The sequence below is a fragment of the Penaeus chinensis genome, chromosome 31 (genome assembly GCF_019202785.1).
Source record: "Penaeus chinensis breed Huanghai No. 1 chromosome 31, ASM1920278v2, whole genome shotgun sequence".
NCBI lineage: Eukaryota > Metazoa > Arthropoda > Malacostraca > Decapoda > Penaeidae > Penaeus > Penaeus chinensis.
The window spans coordinates 6,926,950-6,944,610 of record NC_061849.1 but is presented as its reverse complement, the minus strand read 5'-3'; the positions used below and the strand labels follow the sequence as shown (position 1 = coordinate 6,944,610).

Sequence of the window (17,661 nt, the reverse complement as noted above, 5' to 3'; positions counted from 1 at the left end):
ATATTTATGTGTGTGTGTGCGTGTGCGTGTGCGTGTGCGCGCTTGTGTGTGTGTGTGTGCATATACACATGCCCGCACACATTTATTTAGTATATATTATGCGTATATATGTGTGCATATACACAAATGCCCGCACAAATGTATATAGTGTATATATAGATATGTATATATACTAAGCGTATATATGTATATATATGAATCTCTCTCTGTATATATATATATAGAGAGAGATAGAGAGAGATTGCAGCAAAAGCATCTCCCGCTGGCCCGTAAGGGGATCGAACCCTCGACATCCGCGTTATTAGCACGGCGCTCTAACCAACTGAGCTAACAGGCCGATATGTATTTGGTAAGCTTTCAAGTAGTCTCTCTGTCTCTCACTATATCCATATACATACGTGTATGTACATACATACATATATGCATTATTATATGTATATATACATATTTACACGCATATATGCAGATATACATGTAGTGTATATATATACACACTATATATCTAAGTGTATATATGTGTGTGTGTGTATACACGTATATATATATTCATATATATACATAAATACTTATATATAAATAGCGTTACACACACATATATATACACTATATGTATAAATGTGTATATATGTATATATGTATGTATGTACACATATATATAAATGTAAGTATATTTAAATATATATACATATATCTATAAATATACATATAATAGTAATAATGATAAATTATTACCATAATATTGTAATGATGATGATGGTAATGATGATGATTATAATAAGTAATAACAATAATAATACGAGGGGCTTCAAAAACTGGCTTCAGTTTATTTTTGTGTTTATTTTTCAGCATATGCTCCATTAAGGTCAATACACTTCCACAAACGTTGATACCAGCTTTAAAGTCTAAGTAAAACTGAGGGTCATGTGATTTGAACCATGTCAGAGCACCTCTTTTTACATCAACCGATGGAAAATTGGTACCTCTCAATTATCTTTCTTCCTTTATTTTTTGGAAACAAAAAAGTCGGATGGGGATAAATCGGGTCTGTGCGGTGCATTTCGGACGATTTCACATCGAAATTCACGTAGCACAGATGTCTGCTGAGCGCCGTTTTTCTGATTTTTTGACAGTTTCTTAAAACGCATCATAATAATCAGGTATAATTGTTTTATTACTCTGGAGGAAGTCAACCAGCAAGTCAACCTTTCCTCTAGAACGCTCAGGCAGGTTTTGCTTTGACTGGTCCACTTCCACACCCGGGCAGCCACTGTATTGAATGAGTTTTTTGCTTCAGAGTCTTCATCCCACTTGTCCATTGAAAGATCTAGCCTTGTTTGCTGCTGATCCGGACGCAACAGCCCAGGGATACATCGAGCGGAAAGTTTGCTTAGCCCCAAACTCTCCATCAAAATTGTGTGTGCAGAACCCACAGATATGTTGATTGTATCTGCTACTGATTCAATGGTTATTCATCTATCCTTTTCAATCATGTTGCGAACAGCACCAATGTTTTCCTCACAAACTGACGTTGATGGCCTGCCACTACGGGGCTTATCTTCAGTTTCGTTCCACTTTTGAACCGACTTATCCATTTGTAGGTTGTTGATTTCTTCTGGGCATTGTCACCATAAACTTGTTCGAGAGCATCAGTGATTTGCCTACTCTCCCAATCGAGTTTCACCACGAGTTTGTCCTGGCCTCGATCTTGGTGGATCCTAATTGCATGAATGGTACCTGACTTCCAACTGGCGGCCCCGAGTTATTACCTGCATTTAATAACATAAATTAGTAATAACAATAACAATAATTATATTATAACGTACAAGAAAGAAGGAGAGATCAGAGTTACCAACTGTAGCGGGCAACATATATAGACGCTACCTTGGGAGATTCTTGGCACCGGAGCCTAAGAAATTGGCGTGCTAGTGAATGCACACCGGAGACTGCAGCAAAAGCATCTCCCGCTGGCCCGTAAGGGGGTCGAACCCTCGACATCCGCGTTATTAGCACGGCGCTCTAACCAACTGAGCTAACAGGCCGATATGTATTTATTAAAGCTTTCAAGTAATGTTTCTTTGTCTATCTCTGTCTACCAGTCTCTACCAGTCTCTCTCTGTCTCTCTCTCTCTCTCCCTCTCCTTCTCTCTCTCTCTCTCTCTCTATATATATATATATGTATCTATATATATACATACGTACATATATATAGATACATATATATATATATATATATATATATATATATATATATACATATATATATATATATATATGTTAATGTATATATATATATATACATAAATATACTTATATACATGTAGTGTGTGTGTGAGTGTGTTTGCGTGTGTTTGCGTGTGCGTGTGTATACACGTGTATATATATATATATATATATATATATATATATATGTATATATATATATGCATACTTACATATGGACATATATATACTTATACATATACATATATAGTGTATATATAAATATATATACACACTATATAAATATATATATACACTATTAATGTATATATGTTTATGCATGCACACACACACACACACACACATTTAAATAGTGTACATATATACACTATATGTATATATGCATATATATATATGTATATAATGTGTACATATATAAATATATATATACATATATATATATAAATATTTTCATATAAATAGGTAGAGAGAAATTGATAGATATTGCTTAAAATAATTGATGTTAATGACGATGCTAATAACAATGATAAAGTAATAATAATGTTATTTATCAAAATGATAAAATAATTATGGGAGCAATAATAATAATGATAATTATTATTATGATGATGATTATAATAATGTTAATATTAATAATAATATAAATAATTACCATTATATAATAATGATGACGGTGATGATTATAATAAGTGTAATAACATACTAATACGAGGGGCTTCAAAAAGTACGTGGAAAAGGCCAGTATGAAAAAACGGTTTCAGTTACGAGGGTCATGTGATTTGAACCGCGTTAGAGCAGCTCTTTTTACATCTTCAACCGATGGAAAATTGGTACCTTTCAATGATTTATTTAAGTTTAGAAACAAAAAAAAAAAGTCGGATGGGGCTAAATCGGGTCTGTAACGTATATACCTAAATACATACATATGTATACATAAACATACATATATACATAAAGTGTATATATATGTATATATATATACAGTATATATAAGTATATATATATCTGTGTGTGTGCGTGTGTACACGTATATATATGTATATATGTATACAAACACACCGACATATATATATATATATATATATATAAGTTTATATATACATATGTATGTATATATATGTATGTATATATACACAGATTCACATAGGCACACACTATATACGTGTGTGTGTGTGTGTCCATGCGTGTGTGCGTACACACACACAAACATATATACATATATGTTGTTGGTTGACTTCCTCGAGAGCAAAAAAAAAAAAAAAAAAAAAAAAAAAAAAAAAAAAAAAAAAAAGTTATATCTGCTTATTGTGACTGCGTTTTGAAGTAACTGTCCAAAAATAATAATAATAATAATAATAATAATAATAATAATAATAATAATAATAAAATAAATACTTGATATCCACCTTACAGACCCGATTTAGCCCTATCCGACTTATTTTTGTTTCCAAACTTTAACAAATAATTGAATGGTACCAATTTTCCATCGTTTGAAGTTGTAAAAAGAGCTGCTTTGACATGGTTCCAATCACATGACTCTCAGTTTTACTCAAACGGGCTTAAAATCCGGTATCAACCTTTTCACAAGTGTATTGACCTTAATAGAACATATGCTGGATAATAAACTGAAGCCGTTTTTTCATACTGTACTTTTTCCACGAACTTTTTGGAGCCCCCCCGTATTATTATTGTTATTACTCATTGTTGTTATTATCATCATCATCATTATAATGTTATTATTTTAATTATTTATATTATCCTCAATGTAAACATTATTACCATCATCCTCATAATTTTAATAAAAATAATTATCAATATAATTATTATTATCATAATTATCTTATCATTATGATAAATAATATTATTTTTATCATAATAATTATCATTATGAGCATCGCCATCACCATCAAATTTTATCTATATCTGTCTATCAATCTCTTTCTCTCTATATATACATTTAAATATATATGAATATTTATTTATATATATACTCATTTATATATATATGTGTGTGTGTGCGTGTGCATGTGCGTGTGTGTGTGTGTACATATACACATGCCCGCACACATTCATATAGTATATATATATATTATGCGTATATATGTCAGGGAAGGAAAACCCTGATTCTAAACCTCCGCTGCCTTGCGGCTATATCCAGTCATGGAAAAGGCTTCAGGAGTAAGCTTCGAGGTTAAATCCGGAGCCGGAGTCCCTAAGGCAGTTCATCGTTGTGTTCAACCTCGTTCTGGCAACTCCTGTGACGGCGCTGGAACCAAACGTATTGGCCCTTGCCTTTCCATTGGACCCTTTCAACGACGAGGAGAGGGAGGACCTACTGTATTGGTAACAGTTTGTCCTCCATATTAGCTTACCCAGGCTTTGCGCACTGGAGAGGATACTCCAGCCTTCGTTTCATAGCGTCGACACAACACGGGAAGCAACAGTTTACCGGTGATAAGTCTCCTGCTCGATTGGCGTAGAGCTAGACGCCAGGGGTTGCTTCTGACGGTGGGAGAGGCCATCGCACCTCACTGGGCAGCTACCGCCCACCTTAAGCTGGTCAGCCCCCAGCCAATAAGGTGCTGCCCCGCCACGGTCCGCTAACCTCACGGGGTGCGTGGGGTTTAGGGTGAAAACCGACAAGCAGATCGACAGCAAGTGCACCAGGCGAGGAAAAGAAGAAAACTTTTGCCCTAAAGTTGGGCATATCGAACATCAGAACGATGACACCAGGTTTCTCTGATGGCCTGCAAGAAGTGAGTGATGCCCGCAAGACAGCAGTCATCGACTTGGAATTGAGTAGACTACAGTTGGACATTGTTGCTCTCCAAGAGACCAGGCTCCCAGGATCAGGGTCAGTGAGGGAGAAAGATTTCTCATTCTTCTGGTAGGGCAAACCAGCAGATGAGTTGAGGAAACATGGCGTGGGCTTCGCGGTCAGGAACAGCCTGCTTGGATCTATCATCCCACCTACAGAGGGCACAGAACGTATCCCGTCTCTTCAGCTCAACACTACTGCGGGTCTAGTCAGCCTCATCTGTGCTTACGCACCAACTCTGACATCCCCGGCAGAAGCTAAGGACAAATTCTATGATGACTTTAACTCCGCCATTGCAAGCGTCCCTGGAAAAGAGTCACTGTACATCCTTGGCGATTTCAATGCCAGAGTGGGTGCTGACCACAACTCCTGGCCTACCTGTTTGGGTCAGTTCGGCACAGGAAGGATGAACGAAAATGGACAACGCCTGCTGGAATTCTGCTGACACCATGGTCTTTGCATTAGTAACACATTTTTCAAAACCAAGCCCCAACACAGTCTCCTGGAGACATCTCAGATCCAAGCACTGGCACCAGCTCGACCTGATTCTCACCATGCGCACAGACTTGTCCAGTGTCAAACTCACGCGCAGCTATCAGAGTGCCCATTGCGACACCGACCACTCCTTGGTCTGCAGCAAAGTGAAACTGCAAGCGAAGAAAGTCCATCGCTCAAGTAAGGAGGGCAGACCTCGCATCGACACCGGCAAGACACGCGACCAGGGGAAAGTGGAGGAATTTGCACAGGCACTAGAGGGCTCTCTTCCAGGCCCTTCAGGCGCCAGCGCAGGCGAAAGATGGGAACACTCCACTTTTTGGCAAGAAGACCAGTTAGTCATTAGACGGGTCCGAAGTTCACTCTGGGGTAATGCTACTAGTCATTGAGGAGAAGAGAAAAGCCCTGGCAGCATACAAAGCCTGCCCTAGCAAATGGAACTTGCAAGTACTCCGGACTGCCTGCAGCAAAGTTCAGAAGAGTACCAGACGATGCGCCAACGAATACTGGCTCCAGCTCTGCTCCCAGATACAGACTGTAGCAGACACAGGCAACATCAAGGGGATGTATGACGGCATCAAACAGGCAATGGGCCCAACCCAGAAGAAAATTGCCCCCCTAAAGTCTGCAGCGGGCGAGGTAATCCAAGACCGGACACAGTAGATGGAGCGCTGGGTAGAGCACTACTTCAAATTGTATGCCAGGGAGAACACAGTCACAGAAGCGGCCATGAATGCCATGGAGTGCCTTCCTGTGCTGGAGGAGCTTGATAGTGAACCAACCCTGGAGGAACTGGACAAAACCCTGGACTTGCACCTGGCAAAGCACCCGGGAAAGACGGCATTCCTGCCGAGATCTTGAAGTGCTGCAAAGAGACCCTCCTTAGCGAGCTGCATGAAATCCTCTGCTTGCGCTGGAGAGGTGATGTGCCGCAAGACATAAGATATGCCAACATCATCACTCTCTACAAAAACAAAGGAGACAGGAGTGACTGTGATAATTTCCGTGGCATCTCTCTCCTCGTCATCGTTGGGAAGCTTTTTGCTCGAGTGGCACTGAAGAGGCTCCAAGTTCTTGCGGAGTCTACCCAGAATCCCAGTGCGGTTTTCGAGCCAAGAGGTCAACCATCGACATGGTCTTCTTCATCAAGCAGCTCCAAGAGAAATGCAGGGAACAAAGGCAACCACTCTTCATAGCCTTCATAGACCTCACAAAGGCCTTTGACCTTGTGAGCCAGGATGGCCTTTTCAAGATTCTGCCCTAGATTGGATGTCCACCCAGACTCCTCAGCATCATTCAATCTTTTCATGATGACATGAACGGCACCGTTGTATTTGATGGGTCAACATCAGATGACTTTAACATCCGAAGCGGAGTAAAACAGGGCTGTGTCCTTGCACCCACCCTATTTGGAATCTTTTTTACTGTCCTGCTGAAGCATGCCTTCGGATCTGCCACAGAAGGCATCTATCTCCGAACTAGGTCTGATGGTAAGCTCTTCAACCTCAAAGACCAAAGTCCAGTTGAAATGCCTGCGTGACTTCCTCTTTGCAGATGATGCAGCAGTCACTGCCCACTCAGCCGAAGACCTCCAGCAGCTCATGACCCGTTTCAGCAGGGCCTGCCAAGACTTCGGACTCACCATCAATCTGAAAAAAAAACAAAAGTCATGGGACAGGAACTGGTCTCACCACCCTGCATTGTGATCTGTGATCACCTACTTGAGGTTGTCCATGACTTCATGTACCTTCTACAATCTCAGACTCCTCAAGTGACACAGAGCTCAGCAAGCGCATTGGAAAGGTAGCTACCACTATGGCCAGGCTGACAAAGAGTATGGTCCAACGGCAAGCTACCTGAACACACCAAGATCCATGTCTACAAAGCCTGTGTTGGCAGCACTCTCCTGTACGGCAGTGAGTCCTGAACCCTGGGGGCCCGCCAAGAACAAAAGCTCAACACGTTCCACATGCGCTGTCTCCGTCGCATCCTGAACATCACGTGGATGGACAAGGTGACCAACAACGCAGTCCTGGAGAGGGCCGGAATCCCCAGAATGTTCACCCTCCTGAAACAGAGGCGCATGCGCTGGCTCGGCCACGTAGTGAGAATGGATGATGGCAGGATACCAAAGGACCTCCTCTATGGAGAAATCATTCAAGGAAAACGGCCCAGAAGCAGACCCCAGCTGCGCTACAAAGACGTCTGCAAGCGTGATTTGAACGCTCTGAACATGGATGAGAACAACTGGGAAACGGTCGCCCAGGACAGATCAGCATGGAGGCAAAGCGTACAGAAGGGCCTGTCAGGCTTTGAAAAATCGCTTGCCCAGCAGTCTGAGCAAAGTGAAGCAAGCGGAAAGCTCATAGTCAGACGGACAGACCAACATCAGTCTTCAGCTGTACTCAGTGCGGAAAGGACTGCCACTCCCGCATTGGCCTGCTCAGCCATACCCGACGCTGTACCAGAAACACCGTCCAGCGCGCAAATCCATAGTCTCTCGAGACTGACGGATCCCTACTACTATATGTGTGTGTATATACACACATGCCCGCACACATTTATATAGTATGTATATATACTATGCGTATATATGTATATATGTGTGTATATACACATGCCCGCACACATTTATATATTGTATATATATAGATATGTTTATATACTATGCGTATATATGTATATATGTATATATATACATATATATGTATGCATATATATGGATCTCTCTCTCTCTGTGTATATATATATATATATACATATATATACATATATATATATATATATATATATATATAGAGAGAGAGAGAGAGAGAGAGAGAGAGAGAGAGAGAGAGAGAGAGAAATTGGTTGACAGTACAAGAAAGATTTAATAACAAGAAATGGGCCTGTTAGCGCCGTGCTAATAACGCGGATGTCGAGGGTTCGATCCCCTTACGGGCCAGCGGGAGATGCTTTTGTTGCAGTCTCCGGTGTGCATTCAATAGCACGCCAATTTCTTATGCTCCGGTGCCAAGAATCTCCTAAGGTAGGTAGCCTCTATATATGTTGCCCGCTATTGTTGGTAACTCGGATCTCTCCTTCTTCCTTTTATGTTGTTGTTATTTATTATTATTATTATTATTACTATTATTGTTATTATGATTATTATTACTATGATCATCATTCAGAGGGGATTTTGCAGGTTGACTTCCTCGAGAGGAGGAAAACAATTACATCTGCTTATTATGAATGCGTATATATATGTGTGTATACGTATATATATATATATATATATATATATATATACTTATATATATTATATATATAATAATGTGTATATATATATATAAATATATATATGTATAAAAGAATGTATATATGTAAATATGTATGTATACACACATATAAATGTATGTATATATAAATATATAAATACACACACACACACACACACATATATATATATATATATATATATTATATATATATATATATATATATATATATATATAAATGAGAGAGAGATTGATAGATAGATATAGATAGAAATATATGATGGTGATAACGATGCTAATAATGATAAAGTTATGATAATGATAATGATAACAACATCAACAACAACATACAAGAAAGAGGGAGAGATCAGAGTTACCAACTGTAGCAGGCAACATACATAGAGGCTACCTACCTTGGGAGATTCTTGGCACCGGAGCCTAAGAAACTGGCGTGCTGGTGAATGCACACCGGAGACTGCAGCAAAAGCATCTCCCGCTGGCCCGTAAGGGGATCGAACCCTCGACATCCGCGTTATTAGCACGGCGCTCTAACCAACTGAGCTAACAGGCCGATATGTATGTGGTAAGCTTTTAAGTACGGTTTGTTTGTCTGTCTGTCTACCAGTCTCTCTGTCTGTCTCTCACTCTATCTATATACATACGTGCATGTACATACATACATATATTCATTATTATATGTATATATATATATTTACACGCATAAATACAGATATACATGTAGTATATATATATATGCACTATATATGTAAGTGTATATATACGTGTGTGTGATATGTATACACGTATATATATATACATATATATACATATATACTTATATATATATATATATATATATATATATATATATATAGCGTTACACATAAATATATATATACACACACTATATGTATATATGTATAAATATATATGTATATATGTATGTATGTATACACACACACACACATATATATATATATATAATGTATATTTAAATATATAAATATATCTATAAATATACATATAAAAGTAATAATAATAAATTATTACCATAATAATATAATGATGATGATGGTAATGAAGAAGATTATAATAAGTAATAATAATAATACGAGGGGCTTAAAAAAGTTCGTGGAAAAAGGACAGTATGAAAAAACGGTTTCAGTTTACTTTTGTGTTTATTTTTCAGCATATGCTCCATTAAGGTCAATACACTTGTACAAACGTTGATACCAACCTTTAAGTCTAAGTAAAACTGAGGGTCATGTGATTTGAACCGTGTCAGAGCACTTCTTTTTACATCAACCGATGGAAAATTGGTAACTCTCAATTTTATTTATTTGTTCATTTTTTTAAGTTTGGAAACAAAAAAGTCGGATGGGGCTAAATCGGGTCTTTACGGTGCATGTCGGACGATTTCACATGAAATTCACGTAGCACAGATGTTGTCTGCTGAGCGCCGTGAGTGGGTTCATTGCCGTGGTGGAAGAGAACGCGTTGATGCAGCTTTCCAAGGCGTTTTTCTGATTTTTTGACAGTTTCTCAAAATGCATTCATAAAAATCAGGTATAATGGTTTTATTACTCTCGAGGAAATCAACCAGCAAAATCCCCTCTGCATCCCAAAAGACAGTGGCGATGACCTTTCCTCTAGAATGCTCAGGTTTTGCTTTGACTGGTCCACTTACACACCCGGGCAGCCACTGCACTGATTGGATGTTTTTTCTCTCGGGATCGTACTGGTAGAACCATGTTTGATCCCTTGTCACAATTATCTGCAGAGAAGCTTCATAGTCCTCATCCCACTTGTTCAAAATTTCCATTGAAAGATCTAGCCTTGTTTGCTGCTGATCTGGGCGCAACAGCCTAGGGATACATCGAGCGGAAAGCTTGCTTAGCCCCAAACTCTCAATTAGAATTGTGTGTGCAGAACCCACAGATATGTTGATTGTATCTGCTACTGATTCAATGGTTATGCATCTATCCTTTTCAATTATGTCGCGAACAGCATCAATGTTTTCCTCAAAACTGACGTTGATGGCCTGGCACTGCGGGGCTCATCTTCAATTTCGTTCCACTTTTGAACCGACTTATCCATTTGTAGGTTGTTGATTTCTTTTGGGCATTGTCACCATAAACTTGTTCGAGAGCATCAATGATTTGCTTACTTTCCAACCGAGTTTCACCATGAATTTAATGTTTGTCCTGGCCTCGATCTTGTTGGATCCTATTTGCTTGAATGGTACCTGACTTCCAACTAGCGGCGATGAGTTATTACCTGCATTTGATAACTTAAATTAATAATAACAAAAGCAATATTTATAACATAACGTACAAAAGTGAGGGAGAGATCAGAGTTACCAACTGTAGCGGGCAGCATATATAGAGACTACCTTGGGAGATTCTTGGCACCGGAGAAACTGGCGTGCCAGAGACTGCAGCAAAAGCATCTCCCGCTGGCCCGTAAGGGGATCGAACCCTCGACATCCGCGTTATTAGCACGGCGCTCTAACCATTTGAGCTAACAGGCCCACTTCTTGTGATTAAATCTTTCATGTACTGTCAAAAAATCTCTCTCTTTCTCTCTCTCTCTATATATATACATATATATGTATATACACAGAGAGAGAGATCCATATATATACATACCTATATATGTATATATATACATATATACATATATACGCATCGTATATATACATATCTATATATATATATATACTATATAAATGTGTGCGGGCATGTGTGTATATACACACATATATTCATATATACGCATAGTATATATATATATATATATATATATATATATATATATATATACACTATATAAATGTGTGCTGGTATGTGTGTATATGCACACATATATACGCATAATATATATATACTCTATAAATGTATGCAGGCATGTGTATATGCACACACACACATACACACACGCACACGCACACGCGCATCCACACGCACACGCACACGCACACACACTCATAAATATAAATGAGTATATATATAAATATATATATTTATATATATTTAAATGTATATATAGAGAGAGATTGATAGACAGATATAGATAAAAATTGATGATGGTGATGACAATGCTAATAATAATAATTATTATGATGAAGTAATAATATTATTTATCATAATAATAATTATTATGATGAAGTAATAATATTATTTATCATAATAATAATTATTATGATGAAGTAATAATATTATTTATCATAATAATAATTATTATGATGAAGTAATAATATTATTTATCATAATAATAATTATTATGATGAAGTAATAATATTATTTATCATAATAATAATTATCATTATTATTATTGTTCCCATAATTATTTTATCATTTTGATAAATAACATTATTATTACTTTATCATTTTTATAACAGTACTTGGAAGCTTTAATAAGTACATATCGGCCTGTTAGCTCAGTTGGTTAGAGCGCCGTGCTAATAACGCGGATGTCGAGGGTTCGATCCCCTTACGGGCCAGCGGGAGATGCTTTTGCTGCAGTCTCCGGTGTGCATTCACCAGCACGCCAGTTTCTTAGGCTCCGGTGCCAAGAATCTCCCAAGGTAGGTAGCCTCTATATATGGTTAATGGTTAATGGTGAAAAGCAAAATAAATGTGCTAGACATCTAAGGTCATATAGCACTATAGTTAATGTTAGTGAAGGATGGTTGGGTTAGTGATTAGTTGTTAAAGCTGGGTTAAGGAATTGGTGAGTGAATTGGTTAGGGTCGGATGAGGTAATGTAAAGGGGTTAGATCAAATGAAGGATATATATGCGTTTGAGGAAGGAAAACAGGTTGTCAAAGTAGAAAGTGTGAGATTCTGTAAGGATGTCTGATAAGTTGGGATGTCTATGTAGGGAGGACGTGGGCATGACAATAGAATATGTGGGACTGAAAGAGGAACATTCGGAAACCGCGAATGTTCCAATGAAGGATATTTATACTTTCGTTGATTTACTGGCAAAGATTGCAGTGCGTGTTGGGGAATTTGAAGGGGAAGGTGGTAGAGGGTGCGATAAAGAATGAGGTTGGGGAGGTGGTGTTGTATCAGGAGGGGTGTCGGGAGGTAGAGGGTCTGGGGAAAAGGGTACTTGTGACATGAGGGTTTCACGTGTGTATCCAGGAGGGAGTGGAAGGGATAGAGGGGATAGTGGGAGGGTTAATATAGGGGGGCTGGAGTCAGGGGGAATGGGTTTTGTTGGGATGGGGTAGGAGGATTGGGTGTAGGGAGAATATGAGTAGGAGGAGGATGGATATCGGCAGTCACTTTGAGTGTGGAGGGAGCGAGAGTTGTAGAATTTGAAGGTGAATGAGTATTAGTTTGGGACTCGATTATGTAGTTCTGTAGTGGAGTTGGTTGGGGAGTTTTGTGAGATAAAGGTTTTCTTGTGAGGGGGGGAAGAGAAGTCTGGTGTCTGATAAATAGGAGCAAAGGAAGGTGGAGGTGATTGTGAGGTAGGGGAAGAGGGGGTGGAACGTTTATTCTGTCTGCTGCGGGTAGTGCGGGGAGGGAGAGGGGAAGGTGTTGGGGCTGTAGTAGAGATTGGGGTGTCTGGATTTAGGATAGCAAAAGAATTTGATTGGGTAGAGATTGGAGTGTCTGGGTTTAGGATGGCAAAAGAATTTGACTGGGGAAGGTAGGAGGTAGAAGAGGGGAAGTTAGATGGAGGGGGGTTGGGTTTAGGAGAGGGTGTAGGAGCTTGGGAGGTAGGGGGATTGGCAGAGTGAGAGACATTACTGGAGTAGGGGGTAAGAGAAAAGCCTTGTCGACGTGCTTCCTGTCTGGCTTCACGTAGAGTGAGTCCAAGTCTGAATCTGAGAGTTGCTACCTCAGACTCAAATTTGTAGGTGGGGCAGCTTCTATATAATACATTATGGGGGCCACCACAGTTTGCACATGTGCGTGATTGTGCAGAGCAATTTGATCGAGTATGGCCAGGTTGGGCACACAGCGGGCATCTGGTTGTGGAACGGCAATGTTTGGCAGGATGTCCTAAATGCCAACAATTTTGGCACTGACGAGGAGGAGGTTGGTATGGTCGGACAGGTAGGGATTCCCCACCTATGTAAACATTTAAGGGAAGGTCATGTCTACGGAAAGTAATTTTGGCAATGTTGATGGATTTCTTACGATTTCCTCTGGGAGGAATGGAGTAGCATTGTACATATGTTGCATCATAGTCTGTGAGACAAGCGAGTAAGTCCTCTCCACAATCTGACCATTCTTTGTCATGGATAGGGCAATCTGTTGGGGAGATAGAGACAGTTCCAGTGCAAGTATTGAGGGTTGGATGAGGTTCTGTAGGGATGGGATTACCACATAGATCAGTTAGTTTTGTTAATGCTTTAGCTTCGTTTTCAGTTGTTACTGTGGCGAGACGGGAGTGGTCGCGTCGGCTACGGAAAGAGACTTTGCCTACTTGTTTTTGGAGGTATTGTTGGAAGAGGAGGGTGTTTTGAGAGTAGGGAGCTGTGGGAGGAATCACGAAAATTCGGTCCCATTTGGCTGGGCTAAATAGAGTATTTAGGATTCATGTAGAGGTGGGGGTAGTAGAAGTGCGGGGACGTGTGGAGGAGGGAGTAGTGTTGAGGGGGGTAGTGTTACGGGGAGGTGGGCAATAAGGTTGTAAGGTAGTAATAAGGGGAGATGGGGTGGTTGATGAAGGAGGTTGTGGGAGTAAAGGTGTTGAAGTTGAGCATGTTGGGAGAGTAGAAATGTCTCCTGGGGGTTGGTTGTTGATTAGGGTTGATACTGTACTAGTATGCATTGATGATGGGGGAGTTGTTGCAGTGTTCGGAGCCGTGGTCAAAGGAGAGCTAGGATTGGGGCTATTTGATAAAAGGGCAAGCCTCATTGCCCCTAAGATTGGGGTTATGTCTTCATTATTGGCCATGATAAGCCTGGAGTATGTTGGGGAAAAAAAAAATAGTCCACCCCTCAGGGTCCCCTTGAGGGGTAAGGGCCAGGTATGGCAGGGGAATACCGTGCCCATGGTTCCCTCAGGCCGTTCAGGACTGACATAAAGTCAGCCTTTCATCCTTTCAACACGGCTCTCACACCTTAGGAAGTGGGATAGTAGAAGGGATTGGTGAAGAAACTGAAACAAAAAGTATGAGTGGGAAAAAAGACTATGCAAAATTAGTTGAGTCGATGGCTGAGTCCCAAGGTTGAGGAGTTCCCCATCATTGGGTCTTATTCTTCGTCTCCTAAGCCCCCCCAGGACAACAACGGGCAAAGGATTGGGGGGGCCTCTCTATATGTTGCCCGCTACAGTTGGTAACTCTGATCTCTCCCTCTTTCTTGTATGTTGTTGTTGTTATCATTATCATTATTATGACTTTATCACTATTAGCATCGTCATCACCATCATCTATTTCTATCTATATCAATCTATCAATCTATATATAATCTTATATATATGTGTGTGTGTATTTATATATACATACATTTATATGTGTGTATACATACATACATACATATTTACATACATACATTCTTTTATACATATATATATATATTTATATATAAACGTTATTATATATATAATATATATAAGTATATATATATATATATATATATATATATATATATACGTATACACACATATATATACGCATTCATAATAATCACATGCAATTGTTTTCTTCCTCTCGAGGAAGTCAACCTGCAAAATCCCCTCTGAATCTCATAAGACACTGGCCACGACCATTCCTCTCATTTGTCATATTGATTTAATTATGATAATAATAACAATTATAATTATTATTATCATTATTATTACTATTATTTTTATTAATAGCATTATTATTAATGATTATTATCAATGATGATAATGATATTATCAATGATAATATAGATAATTACGATAATAATATAATGATAATGATAATAGTAATAACAATCATAATTACAATAAAAACAATGACAATAATAATAATAAATAACAACAACAATATAAAAGGAAGGAGAGATTAGAGTTACACTCTGTAACTAAGAAACTGGCGTGCTGGTGAATGCACACCGGAGACTGCAGCAAAAGCATCTCCCGCTGGCCCGTAAGGGGATCGAACCCTCGACATCCGCGTTATTAGCACGGCGCTCTAACCAACTGAGCTAACAGGCCGATATATATTTATTAAAACTTTCAAGTACTGTTTCTCTGTCTATCTCTCTGTCTAACAATCTCTCTCTGTCTCTCTCTCCCTCTCTCTCTCTCTCTCTCTCTCTCTATATATATATATATATATATATATTACCATTGTAATATAATAATGATGACGGTGATGATTATAATCAGTGAAATAACATACTAATACGAGGGGCTTCAAAAAGTTCGTGGAAAAGGACAGTATGAAAAAACGGTTTCAGTTACGAGGGTCATGTGATTTGAACTTCGTTAGAGCAGCTCTTTTTACATATTCAACCGATGGAAAATTGGTACCTTTCAATTATTTATTTAAGTTTAGAAAGAAAAAAAACAAGTCGGATGAGGCTAAATCGGGTCTGTAACGTATGTGCATATATACATACATATGTATACATAAATATACATATATACATATATATGTATACATAAATATACTTTTATACATAAAGTGTGTATATATATAGTATATATAAGTATATATATCTGTGTGTGTACACGTATATATATATGTATATATGTATACAAACACACATATATAAGTTTATATATACATATATATGTATTGTATATACCTATTTACATATACACACACACACTATATATATGTGTCTGTGTGTGTGTATGCGTGTGTGTGTGTGTATGCGTGTGTGTGTGTACACACACAAACATATATATGTATACACACATATCAATACACACGTATATATATGTGATTGTGTGTGTGTGTATGTATATGTGTGTTTGTTTACATTATATAAATTAACGTTTGTAAAAAAAAGTTGCAATTGTAATAAGCTATGGACACGCAACTAATTAACTTCCATGCACACCGCATTCAATGCATTAGTCGCTGGCCCGTAAGGGGATCGAACCCTCGACATCCGCGTTATTAGCACGGCGCTCTAACCAACTGAGCTAACAGGCCAATATCGTTTTGTTAATCCTTCAAGTACTGGAGAGTTTGTCAACTCAATTTTGCAATATATTAATGTATATGGTTGTTTTCTAACCGTATACATACATATACACAGACAGGCACACATATATATGTATATATATGTGTGTGTGTGGGTGTGTATTTAATTATTTCTATCTTTACTATATATATACACATGTGTGTGTGTGTGTGTGTGTGTGTGTGTGTGTGTGTGTGTGTGTGCATTATCATTATACACGCTCATACACACATTCATACATACATTTATATGTATATGTATATATATATATATATCTGTGTGTTTATGTGAGTGTGCGTGTGTGTGTGTGTGTGTGTGTGTGTGTGTGTGTGTGTGTGTGTGTGTGTGTGTGTGTATGTATGTTATATGCAACCTTAAAGATTACAGACGAAAGATATGAGTGGTTAGAGGTGCTAAGCATTGTGTACAGTATATGAATACTTGTTTTGTAAACCATTTTTCAGTTACACGAAAAATATTTGTAAGAGTTGCTTACATATATGTTACTATCTATGTTTCCATACGATTATTTTGTGCACTAAACATATATTTGTTGCATTGTCCTTTTTAATGTGCAATTATTTGTTATGAATCTGATCAATGGAATGAATCTGCATATCTGTGGATATATTTATATACCCCTAGATATATCGGGCTACTTGCATACACTGATATATCGATATATTACAACCTAACGGCACTATAATGTTAGGAAGACTTCTGAAGCACATTAAACGTCGGC

The 17,661-nt window shown here is 38.4% G+C and overlaps 7 non-coding genes across 7 annotated transcripts; 1 reads left to right on the top strand and 6 right to left on the bottom strand.

Annotated features, from left to right (window-relative positions):
- Positions 1-263: 263 nt before the first annotated feature.
- Positions 264-337, bottom strand: Trnai-aau. Its single transcript has one exon. It is a non-coding gene; the product is annotated as a tRNA-Ile (tRNA).
- A 1,628-nt stretch (positions 338-1,965) lies between these two features.
- Positions 1,966-2,039, bottom strand: Trnai-aau. Its single transcript has one exon. It is a non-coding gene; the product is annotated as a tRNA-Ile (tRNA).
- A 7,248-nt stretch (positions 2,040-9,287) lies between these two features.
- Trnai-aau lies at positions 9,288-9,361 on the bottom strand. The gene has a single exon. It is a non-coding gene; the product is annotated as a tRNA-Ile (tRNA).
- Positions 9,362-11,246: 1,885 nt separating this feature from the next.
- Positions 11,247-11,320, bottom strand: Trnai-aau. The gene has a single exon. It is a non-coding gene; the product is annotated as a tRNA-Ile (tRNA).
- Positions 11,321-12,218: 898 nt separating this feature from the next.
- On the top strand, positions 12,219-12,292 carry Trnai-aau. The gene has a single exon. It is a non-coding gene; the product is annotated as a tRNA-Ile (tRNA).
- A 3,573-nt stretch (positions 12,293-15,865) lies between these two features.
- Positions 15,866-15,939, bottom strand: Trnai-aau. Its single transcript has one exon. It is a non-coding gene; the product is annotated as a tRNA-Ile (tRNA).
- An 875-nt stretch (positions 15,940-16,814) lies between these two features.
- On the bottom strand, positions 16,815-16,888 carry Trnai-aau. The gene has a single exon. It is a non-coding gene; the product is annotated as a tRNA-Ile (tRNA).
- Between the last annotated feature and the right edge of the window lie 773 nt (positions 16,889-17,661).